Source organism: Octodon degus, unplaced genomic scaffold, assembly GCF_000260255.1.
Source record: "Octodon degus isolate 3935 unplaced genomic scaffold, OctDeg1.0 scaffold00207, whole genome shotgun sequence".
In the NCBI taxonomy this organism is placed as follows: Eukaryota; Metazoa; Chordata; class Mammalia; order Rodentia; family Octodontidae; genus Octodon; species Octodon degus.
Window position 1 is genome coordinate 3999057 of NW_004524783.1, and position 10974 is coordinate 4010030.

A 10974-nucleotide genomic window follows, 5' to 3' on the forward strand; every position below is an offset into this window, starting at 1 on the left:
TGTGTGTGTGTGTGTGTGTGTGTGTGTGTGTGAGAGAGAGAGAGAGAGAGACAGACAGACAGACAGACAGACAGACAGACAGACACAGAGACAGAGAGGAAGAGACAGAGAGAGAACCTGTTGGTAGGGGTCTCTAATGGATTTTGAATTCTGTAAGCTAAGGGTTTTTATTGCCTTTTCTTTTTTATTCTATATATTTTAGGTTTTTTTACTTTTTGTGCTGCTAGAAGAATGGGTTATTACATTGTTTTTGCAGGCCTAGGGATTGAACCCAGGCTCTTCACACTGAGCTACATTTCCAGCCATTTAAAATATTTGTTTGTTTGTTTTAGTATTGGGTATTAAACCTAGAGCTTTTGCAGTGAGCTATACTCACAGCCTTTTTTCCTTTCTTTCTTCATTTTTCTTTCTTTCCTTCCAGCTGTTTTTCTTTCTCTCTCCCTCTCCTTCCCTTTCTTTTTCTCTGTCTCTGCCTCTTCTCTTTCTCTCCTTTTTATTTATTTATTTTAAAATGTGACACTTTACTCCTACTGAGTTCTCTAGGTTGAGCAAATCTTGCCTCAGCCTCATAGCATGCTGGCATTCAATTTCTCAACTATGATGTTTTTATAAAAGAGATACACATTCAGTGAAGAATGTGGTCTGAATTTACATCTCTTCCTGGGCTATGGATACATGCCTTGACTATGCCACTATTTATTCACCCAATTTTCTAGTGATGAGTATGTTAGGTTGTCTTCTTTTTTAAGTGAGTACCAGTTTGTGATACATATTAAATACTCAGTTTGTGGGGAATTTGCAAGCCACATATTGTGTCTTGGCCCTCTTTACGTCTCTTCCCGCCCTTTGCTTTCTGTCTTGCCCTTCCCTAGGCCCTTGTCCCATTCCAAGTCTCTGTCCCTGTTTCCTCTCATCTACCCTTTTCTTCTGTCTTTATTTATGCTTGGTTGGTATTTAACACTCTGTGTCTTGTTTATTTCATTAGCTTTATGGTCCCAAGGTGCATCTGGGTTCTCACAAATGCCTGAATGCATCCTTTTTTGTGTGCTGAGCAGCACTTTATCATGTATATGTGATGCATTTTCTTTATCCATTTACATTTCGTTATCTTCTTCCACGATTGAGGTAGAGTTGTGCTGCTAGAACAATAGGTCTGTGTGCCCCTGTAACAAGAGATCTGTAACCTCAGCACCTCGGCCGCTGTGTGCGGCCCTGAATGTGCCTTCTGCATTGATCTGGGCCTCATGGTGCACGGCATGTGTGGGTTTGTAACATTGCTGGATAGACCCCTCATTTCTCCAGCTGCAGAGCTCCCAGCCTTTGCTCAGAGGGATCTGCCATGCCCAGGTTACACTTCCTTCCTGGAGCAGCCTGTATCCTTCAGTTGGGGGAACAAAGGGGTACAACTACGACCCAGCCTTCTAGTCTCTATACCAAGGTGTGACTGGAACCACTCACCAATATGTGCCCTAGGAGCCTTTCTCCATCTGTGTTTCCTCCTTCTGTCTCGCTCTTTCCCACCTGGCCCCATTTTGCCTCTTCTAGTTGTCCCACCTTCCTTCTTTCCCAATCCCCTCGTGTGTGTGTGTGTGTGTGTGTGTGTGTGTGTGTGTCCCCTCTGTCATTATCCTCTTCCCATTATGTATTCAAATTACTGGTCTCTCAGCTCAGGAAGTCCTAATTCCCAGAATACCTATGGACTCTTTCTGCCTTCTTCATCCTGGGATGGAACAGCCAGATAGCAGCAGGACCTGAGCACCCCACGGCCTTGGAACCCACTAGATTAACCCTTTCTGTGGAGCACAGAATAAACAACCCACAGAAGACGGCCCCCATTTTTCAAATTCCCGTGTTCATGAATGGCTGTAATGGAATTGTGTGCCGGCAGGAAGTCTGTGCAGCCGCACAGCCAGTCTGAGGCAAGACAGGAAGTGAGTCCTGTTTGCTGGTGCCTAGAGCTTCCAGGGCCTTCAGGGTGGTCTCTGCTTCCCCCCCCATGGGCGTGGTTAAGCCCCTGCTGAGCTGAGCCCCACCCTGCCCCTGGGGCCCAGGAGTCAACTTCCTTTTACTCAGTCTTCCATCTCCTACACCCTCCTGCTACTCAGTGATTGATTCTTCCATTACCCTCACCCGGACCCCATTCCTGAGAACCTTAAAAATAATCAGGATCATCTTCCAAAAGTTCTTCCACATCCCTCAAGGGGGCAGGGACTCTGCAGCAGCCGGAGGGCACGGGGAAATTTAGAACACAACTTTTCCCAAGGGTGTGGGTAGTCTGCCTGGCCTTCCCAGTTTACCAGCTGGGGTTTCAGTCCCATTTCCACATTTCCTTTTTTTTTTTTTTTTTTTTGCGGAACCGGGGATTGAACTCAGAACCTTGCGCTTGCAAGGGAAGCGCTTATTCCACTAAGCCATCGCCCCGGTCCCACATTTCCTTTACAAATGAAATAGCTCCTTTAATTTCGTTCTCTGAGAAGTGTGTGTTCACCTCAGATGCCCATTTCTGGATTGGGTCTTTAAATTTAGGTGCCCTAATGTTCTTTAGTTCTTTATAAATTCTAGAGAGCAGATATTTTTTTTTCCAAAGTTTTATTGATAAAGAGTGCAGATCTTTGTCTGAGTGCTTATTAGTTAAGATTTTTTTTTTTTTTTTTTTTTTTTTAGATTTTTTTGAAGTTTGTGGGTTGTCTTTTCATTTTGTTGATAATTTCTTTTGACGTGCAAAAACTTCTCAGTAAGAGGTGGTCCCAGTTGTTAATTCTTTCAAGTATTTCCTGTGCGATTTGATTTCTGTTTATGAACTCTGTGTTAGTTAATACATTGTGTCAACTTGGCTGAATCAGCTCCCCAGATCTCAGCACTGGGGCCTAGCCCTGCAGGTGGGCAGGGGCCAGGAATTGAGAAAGGCAGGAAGCCGCCCTGCCTGGTTTCCTGCCACCCAGACCCACTTCTGTGGAAAAGTCTCAGTCTTCGGAGGAGCTTGATCTTTGTGGCTGCGCCACTATGGAGGAGCTCCAATCTTCACTGTGGAGCGCCGGTCTTCCCAGTCAGTGCAGAAGAAAGAGAGAGGCTTGATGGACGACGCAGCTGCTGCTCCTCTGCTCTTCATTGTTTTCTGCTGCATGAACTACTGTCTTTTGCCTTGGAGCCCGCAGAATATGGACTGCACCCTCCAGTAACTGTGAGCTAAATAAATCTTTCCTTCCTTCATTTTGAGTGTCAGATATTTGTCCCAGCAACGAGTAAAAAGTAACTAAGACAAACTCTTTGCCTATGCCTATGTCTTCAAGAGATCCTCCTACTTTCTCTTCTAGGAGATTTAGTGTTTATGTTTTAATGTTCCGTTCTTAAATCCATTTTGACTTTAGTTTAGTGCATGGTGATAGACCTGGGTCAAGTTTGAGTTCTTGGTATGTAGAGAGTCAGTTTTTCCAGCACCATTTGTTAAAGAGGCTATCTTTCTTCCAGTGAGTATGTTTGGCCCCTTTGTCGAAGATCAGGTGGCTGAGTGCGTTCCTAGAGGCCTCTGCATCTACTAGTCTATTCCATTGATCCTCGGGTGTATTTTGTTGCCAGTACCTGCTGATTTTATTACAGTAGCTTTGTAGTATAATTTCAAGTCAGGAATTGTAATGCTTCCTGCTTTGTCTTTGTTGGCCAGGATTGCCTTTGCTATTCTAGGTCTTTTTTGGTTCCAAATAAATTTTAGGAACAATTTCTTTAGGTCTGGGAGGTATGTTGGTGGTAGTCTCATAGGAATTGCATTAAATCTATACAACAATTTTGGGAGTATGGCCATCTTCATGATGGTTCTTCCTATCCAGGAGCAGGGAATATCTTTCCATTTTCTGAAATCCTCTATGATCTCTTTTTTCAGAATACTGTAATTTTCTGTGAAAAGATCTTTGATTTCTTTAGTTAGATGAATTCCGAGGTATTTCATTTTTTGCAGGGCTATTATAAAAGGTATTGTTTCCCTAATTTCCCTCTCAGTGTGTTTGTTATCTTTGTAGAGGAATGTTATTGACTTTTGGATATTGACTTTGTATCCTGCTATGCTACTGAATTTGTCTCTCAAGTCTAGTAGCTTCTTGGTGGAGTTTTTTGGGTCTTCCAAATAAAGTATCATGTCATCTACAAATAATGATAGTTTCACTTCTTCTTTACCTATTCTTATTCCTTTTATTTCTCCCCTTGTCTAATGGCGCTAGCTAATGATTCCAGAACTATATTAAAGAGGAGGGGTGATAGAGGACATCTTGTCTTGTACCTGATTTGAGAGTAATAAAAGATTTCAGTTTTTCCCCATTGAGAATTATATTATCTGTTGGGTTGTCATAGATGGCTCTTATCAGATTGAAGTAGAGGCCTTCTATTCCAATTTTCTGTAGGACTTTGAACATGTATGAGTGTTGGACTTTGTCAAAAGCCTTTTCTGCATCAATTGAAATGATCATGTGAATTTTTAGTTTCGCTCTGTTGATATAATGTATTACATTTATAGATTTTCAAATATTGAACCATCCTTGCATCCATGGGATGAATCCTACCTGGTCATGGTGTATGATCTTCTTGATGATTTGCTGTATTCTGATAGGATTTTATTGAGGATTTTGGCATCTATGTTCATGAGGGAGATCAGCCTGTAGTTCTCTTTCTTAGTTGCATCTTTCCCTGGTTTTGGTATCAGTATAATACTTGCCTCCAGGAATGATTTTGGGAGAACTCTTTCCTTTTCAATTTCATTGAAGAGTTTGAAGAGTGTAGGGATTATATCTTCTGTGAATTTCTTGTAGAAAATCCTGGACTTTTCTTTGTTGACAGGCTCTTTATTACATTCTGTATTTCAATGGCTATTATTGAGTTATTGAGAGTTGTTATATCTTGTTGATTCATTGTGGTAATTTGTACCTTCCTAGCAATCTGTCCATTTCATCTGTGGCTTCTATTCTGTGAGCGTAAAGATTCTCAAAGTAGCTATTGTTAATCTTCTGAAAAAAAAGCTCAAGTCAATAACTTCTGAGGAAAACCCACTAATATTATAGACTGCTAGACAGTGTTAGATGGTTTAGTTGAATTCAAACACCTATAGTATTTAGATGCCAATAGAATATTCACCTCTGACATACAAAAAAAAAAAGGGATACAAAGGAAGGATCATTTTGTATTTATATATACAAAATAGGATAAATTAACAGCTACTGTCACTTAATTCAATGAGAAGAAAGAGGTGTACTAACAGTTTTTTTACAGAATATCCTGTCTGCTTCTTTACTATGGATAACCACTAAGAAGATAACAATGTACAATGTATTGATTATCAAAAATGTCCTATTAATCAGCTGTGAAGCTGTCCCATTCATATTTATTTCTAAAAAAAAAGAACGAAACAGCTCCTAAGAATGATGTTCTAAAGGACATTGTTCTTACTTTAATGTCTGTCATTATGATAGGGGGTCAGGTCAAAAACCAACCTCCCAACCATAGCATTGCTACTATGAAAAGGTTCTACCTTCCTTTGAACAGTATTCATTTGGTTTCCAGCAAAACACTGTTGGGGAAGCAGAAGATTATTCCTCCAAGATATCTTCACTTTTTAAGAATGTCTGATAGTAGATCTAGTATTCCTCCATTTCAAAATCCTTCTTAGTTCTTGGTATTTTTGTGTAGGCTGCAATGTCACTTGCAGCGACAATTCTTATTCAAGTGCTGGTTGCTCTGCATTGGCCCCTGGGGGTGGGCATGAGTTGGTCATCCTTTGGTTTAAGAATAACTTTGATGGGACGGCACACATGGGTATGATTTAAAAGGCAACAAGAGAACCTCCAAAGTCATGGTGGGATGGGAAGCAATAACCCTGGAGCTGGCTCAGGCCTCGCAGGGAGACCTTGAAGGACTCCTGTGGTCACCTAGGTCCATGCCTTTTTTGCTTAAACAGAGGGGAGATGTGAAGTCCTTTATACTTGGGGTTTCAGCTAAGTTCAAGGGGTGCAGTGCTGAGTCTACACCTGAGGCTTCATGCTAGAGAGCAGCGCTGTGTCCACCCCGAGTCCCTTTACATGACAATGGCCACAACCTGGGGGCAGTGCTATCTCAGAGGATCACTCCATAAATTCTGTTTCCACCTTTTGGCAGCCAAATTCTGTCTCAGTTACTCTTTTCTCATTGCTGGGACAAATACCCAACACCCAAAATGAAGGAAGAAAGGCTTATTTAGCTCACAGTTTGAGGTTTCAGTCCATACTCGGCTGGCCCCAAGGCTCCACTCCAAGAGTGGCTCATGGCAGAGGGCAGCAGTTCATGGTGGTAGAAACAGCAAAACAGCAAGAGCAAATGGGCAGGAGCAATGGCAACAATGGCTACAGAAGGCAAGTCCGTCTCTTTTCTGTTGTGTTTAGGCTATTCGTCCTGGGCCAGGTGTAGTACTCACACCCATAATCCCAGCAGCATTTACACCATAATCCCAGCAGCACTCACACCCATAATTCCAGTGGATCATGTGTTAATTATAGATTCTAGACTCCTGCCCGATGTCTGCATGAGGCTTTGGGGGGACACCTAGACACAAACCGTAACAGATGCTAAGGTATAGAAGGAAAAGGAAAGCAGGGCCTCTCCTGGAACACTGTACTGGATCTAGAACATTACCACCTGATAGAAAACTCCTGCAAGCCTTATGGAATTTAAATTTTCTCATATTAAATTGGTGCATTTTGTTACTATTATGAAACACCTAAGGCTGTGTATTTTATAAATTAAAGAGATTTGCTTTGCATCATGCATGGCTCTGGATGGGGTCTTGCCTGGTAACAAACCTGCCAGCAGAGTCCTGAGGTGACAGGCCATCTTACAGCAAGGACTGGCAGCATGAGTGTGTTCCCATCTCCTCGCTTCTAGAATGACTCAGTCATTCATGTTGGCTTCACCCTGATGACCACACCTAATTCTAGTCATGTCCCAAAGGTCTCACTTCTAATCATAGTCAGATTAAGTTTCCAACATTTAAATATTCATATTGAAATTAAATTCCAACAAGAGTTTTGGAAGAGACAAATCATTTCATATTATAGCAAGTAGGTACATTAAAAAGTCCAATAATTTTAATACTATATTTTAATTTTAATATTATTAATTTTTTGTGGTACTGGGGATTGAAGTCAGGGACTTTTTAGCATTTTATTTTGTGATAAGGCCTCATTAAATTATTAAATTGCCCAGGCTGGGATGGAACATAGTCATTATGCTTCAGGCCCTTGAGAGCTGGGATTATAAGACTGCACCACCATGCTTGGCTATAATATCAGTTTTAATAAATATAATCCAATAGACCCAGAATAAAATTGAAATGTAAAATTATCATCATCATTATTATTGCGAGTGCTGTGGATTGAATCCCAGGTCTCACACAGGCTAAGCATGCACTCTACCAGTGAGTTATACCTCCAACATTAGTGTAAATGTTATCAACAAGTTATATTACATTATTTTTTCATACTGTCTTTGTAGTCTGTAATATACATCACACATTCAGCACAATTGGATTCACCACATGTCAGGTGCTTGGCAGCCACACAGCTGGTTCTGAAGCCCTGTGCCCTGAACACTGTGTCTGGTCTGATCAGTGCATCAGTGTGTGGGGCATGCATGCTGGGGGTTCAGGGAAACCACCCAATAATGTATATGTAAGTGGATAGGATAGCATAGTTAGCAAAGCAAGACACTGCTCCAGGTCGAGGAAAGGGGCTGCTCTTCATAAGTGGGCAGGCATCACCCAGCAGACCAGGACAAGTGGTCACCATGGTTTTAAAGAGACTCTCCAGGCTGGGGAGATAGGTTGGAGGTCTCAGCGCCTGCCTGGCAAGCACAAGGACCAGAGTTCAATCCCCAGTACTACATGCCATGCCAGTCCCAGAGCCCCAGGCTTGCCATGCTGGCCACTACAACCAGGAGTGGTGGTGCATGCCTGTAATCCCAGCACTTGGGAGGCTGAAACAGGAGGATCATTATAACTGCAAGCTGCATAGTGGGACCCTGTACCAAATAAATGGGATCTCCACAGAGGAGACTTTTGCTGTGGTCCTGGAGGCCACCATCCTGGGAGTTAGGGCAAACAAACCCTATGGCCCCTGGTGGAGAGACAGAAGACCCCGGAGCAAAAGCACCAAGAAGGCTCCCAGTGCAAGTGCAAGACACAGACAATTAGCTTTGAGTGCCAAGTGTGAGGTTTATGTTGCACCCAGGACTTCCTGAAGTGCAGAAGGTGTTTGGGAGACTAATGCTCTGCTGCCTTCTGGGCTTGGAAAGCAGCCTGGCCTCAGCTCATCCTTGGTCAAGAGCTACCTCCTGCAACGAAGCAGGATAAGCCAGCTCCTGCTGGAGCCCATTCTGGCTCCTGACCCCAAGGTAAAACGAAACTATTGGCTGCAAAAAATAGTCCAAATATAACAAACTAGTAAGGTAAGGCTTGTTGCAAAATCTGTGTTCTTAAAACAGTGATTTTGAGGAAAATAAGGAAAGAGCCCCCAACACATCTTTAATGATTATGAATAGTGTAGAAAGAAATGATTTTCACATTGTCTTTACCTAGAGTTTAAGAAGAAGAATAATTGCAGGAAACAATCTTCTCTAGCAGGGTTTTTGTATCAACTTTGTTTTTTTCAGTAGGAGGGATCAGACTCAAGACCTGCGCCTGCCAGGCCAGTGCTTGTGCCACTGAGCTACATGCTCAGCCTCACAGATCTTTTTTTTAAAACACTGTTTTTTTTCTTGAGCATGTGTCTCAGGAACATGATACCACGTCTTGCATTATACTGAACCAAAAGTCTTCAGCTATAATTAAGTCTTAGTGTAAAATAATGCCAAAGTAATCACATATACTGTACATTCTCATATTCCACAGATGTTTATTTCGTCAATTATTCTCTTAAAATTGACTAAGTTTCCATCTTTTCACAAAAGACTGTCTTTACTAAGTGTGCTGCTGAAGTGAGCACTTTATAAACGAGCAAGCAAACAAACAAACCATTTTGAGTATTCTGCTAATATTCATCAAACACAAAGCTGGATAGGAGAATTTCTTTTTTCTTTTTTTCTCATAATTTTATTGAGAAACAAATAGCAATGAGACAGTTTCAAACCAAATTGGTAGGACAGTTTCAGTAATTAACACAATGCATACATTCTTCCTAGTAGTTAATTGCTGTACAGGATGTGTATACGATATCCTATTTACAAACACTATTACAACAAATCACTCTATTCATTAAGAGAATGTAACTATATATCTATCCTAACCATTTTGAATACACAGATACAAAATGGACATTCATCTGTATACTCTTTTATTGTTTAGTTCCGTTATTTGAATATTATAGGTGTGTTCACTCAGCAAAATACTCTAAAAGAGTCCAGTAGTCCATAATAGTATTGGGTCTTCCGCTTCACTGGCAATGTCAGAAATTGTTGACCTGAGTCTCCTACAGCTCAACATAACAGCATGGCTTTACTTCTTAAACTTCATTTTTATACTTTTCTGCTGGATGGTTAAGACCAAGGAAAAGAAGGACCTATGCAACAAGAGTTGTAGCTTTTGGGTCTGATAAGATCAGTGGATTTATCCTGAGATCCTGTACCTCAAGTTGTAGATCTTTTGTCAGTGTCAGCCATGTGGATGAGTCACAGCCATTGCTTGGCCAATGTGCTCTCTGTGAAAGCCTGAGAGAATGTTTTCTCTCCATGTGACTCTCCTTAGGCAGACTCTACTCATCAATCACTTTCCTCTTTGACTCCATAATCTCCTTGTTCAGAAAATTTGGGACACTACTGAGTTACAATGACGTTACAGTACAAGTTCTCATATATCCTGAGTCTTACTTGACCTTGGAAGGCTAGGGCCAAAATGCGGGCTTTCCTTGCGACCCAACTTTTTCTCTAATTTTGGTCTGCAAACTTAGGTTGTTAACCCTCCAGAAGAGAAGTTTATTTTTATTACCATACAACCTAGGCTGTTAAGCTTAACCTCTCTATCTGTCTGAATGTCAAACGTCTTAGGCATAACATGGAACAGATATTTTTCATCAAGTATTGATATGTTGAAATTTAAGTCCCTATAGAATATGATGAAAAAACATTTAAAAATTAGAATATATTTAAAAGTAAGCATAAAGAATTATATAATTTTTATATTTACACCTAAGCCCAAAAATTTAACCATATACAACCTTGAAGAAGGACAGTCCCACAACATTCCTTTTCCTGTCTCCTGCCTTCATTCACCACCCCCTTCTTTTTGAACAACCATCTACCTGAGATGGTTGCACAGCAGCAACTGGCATGTCATGACAAGCAGCCCATATTCAGAAGACCAGAATGACAGGCACTCCAAGCATGAAACTACTATTACAGGTTAGCATCTTCAGTGCAGTTGCTTAGTTCACAGGTGTCAGTATATATAGTTAGTCAGGGTGAGAATCTTTGCAATTAACTGCTAGATTCAAAAAACTTCTGGAGATTCTCAGGATCATTGCCTTGCCCATCTTCTACATATAACTTTATGGCTTGTTACTGTCATGATTCCTAGTTCTTCTCCTTTCCTTCTCTTAATTAGTTAGTTCTTGAGTTCTTGCTTTCCTTTTACTTGTATTATACCTTTCTATTTGTATTTCTTCTTTTGAGTTTTTATACTAGGGAAACTATGCAATATTTACACATGTGTGTCTGGTTTATTTCACTTATGAGTATATCTGCAAGTGGCATCCACTTCAATATAAAGGCTTCGGGTTTATCATTCTTTATAGCTGAGTAATACTCCATTGTTTAAAAATATCACATCTTTTTCATCCATTCCTCAGGTAATGGGCATTTTGGTTGTTTCCAAGATTTGACTATCACAAATTGTGCTGCTATAAACATAGGCACACATATATCACTATGATATGATGTTTTCAGATCCTCTGGGAAAATTCCCAGTAGAGG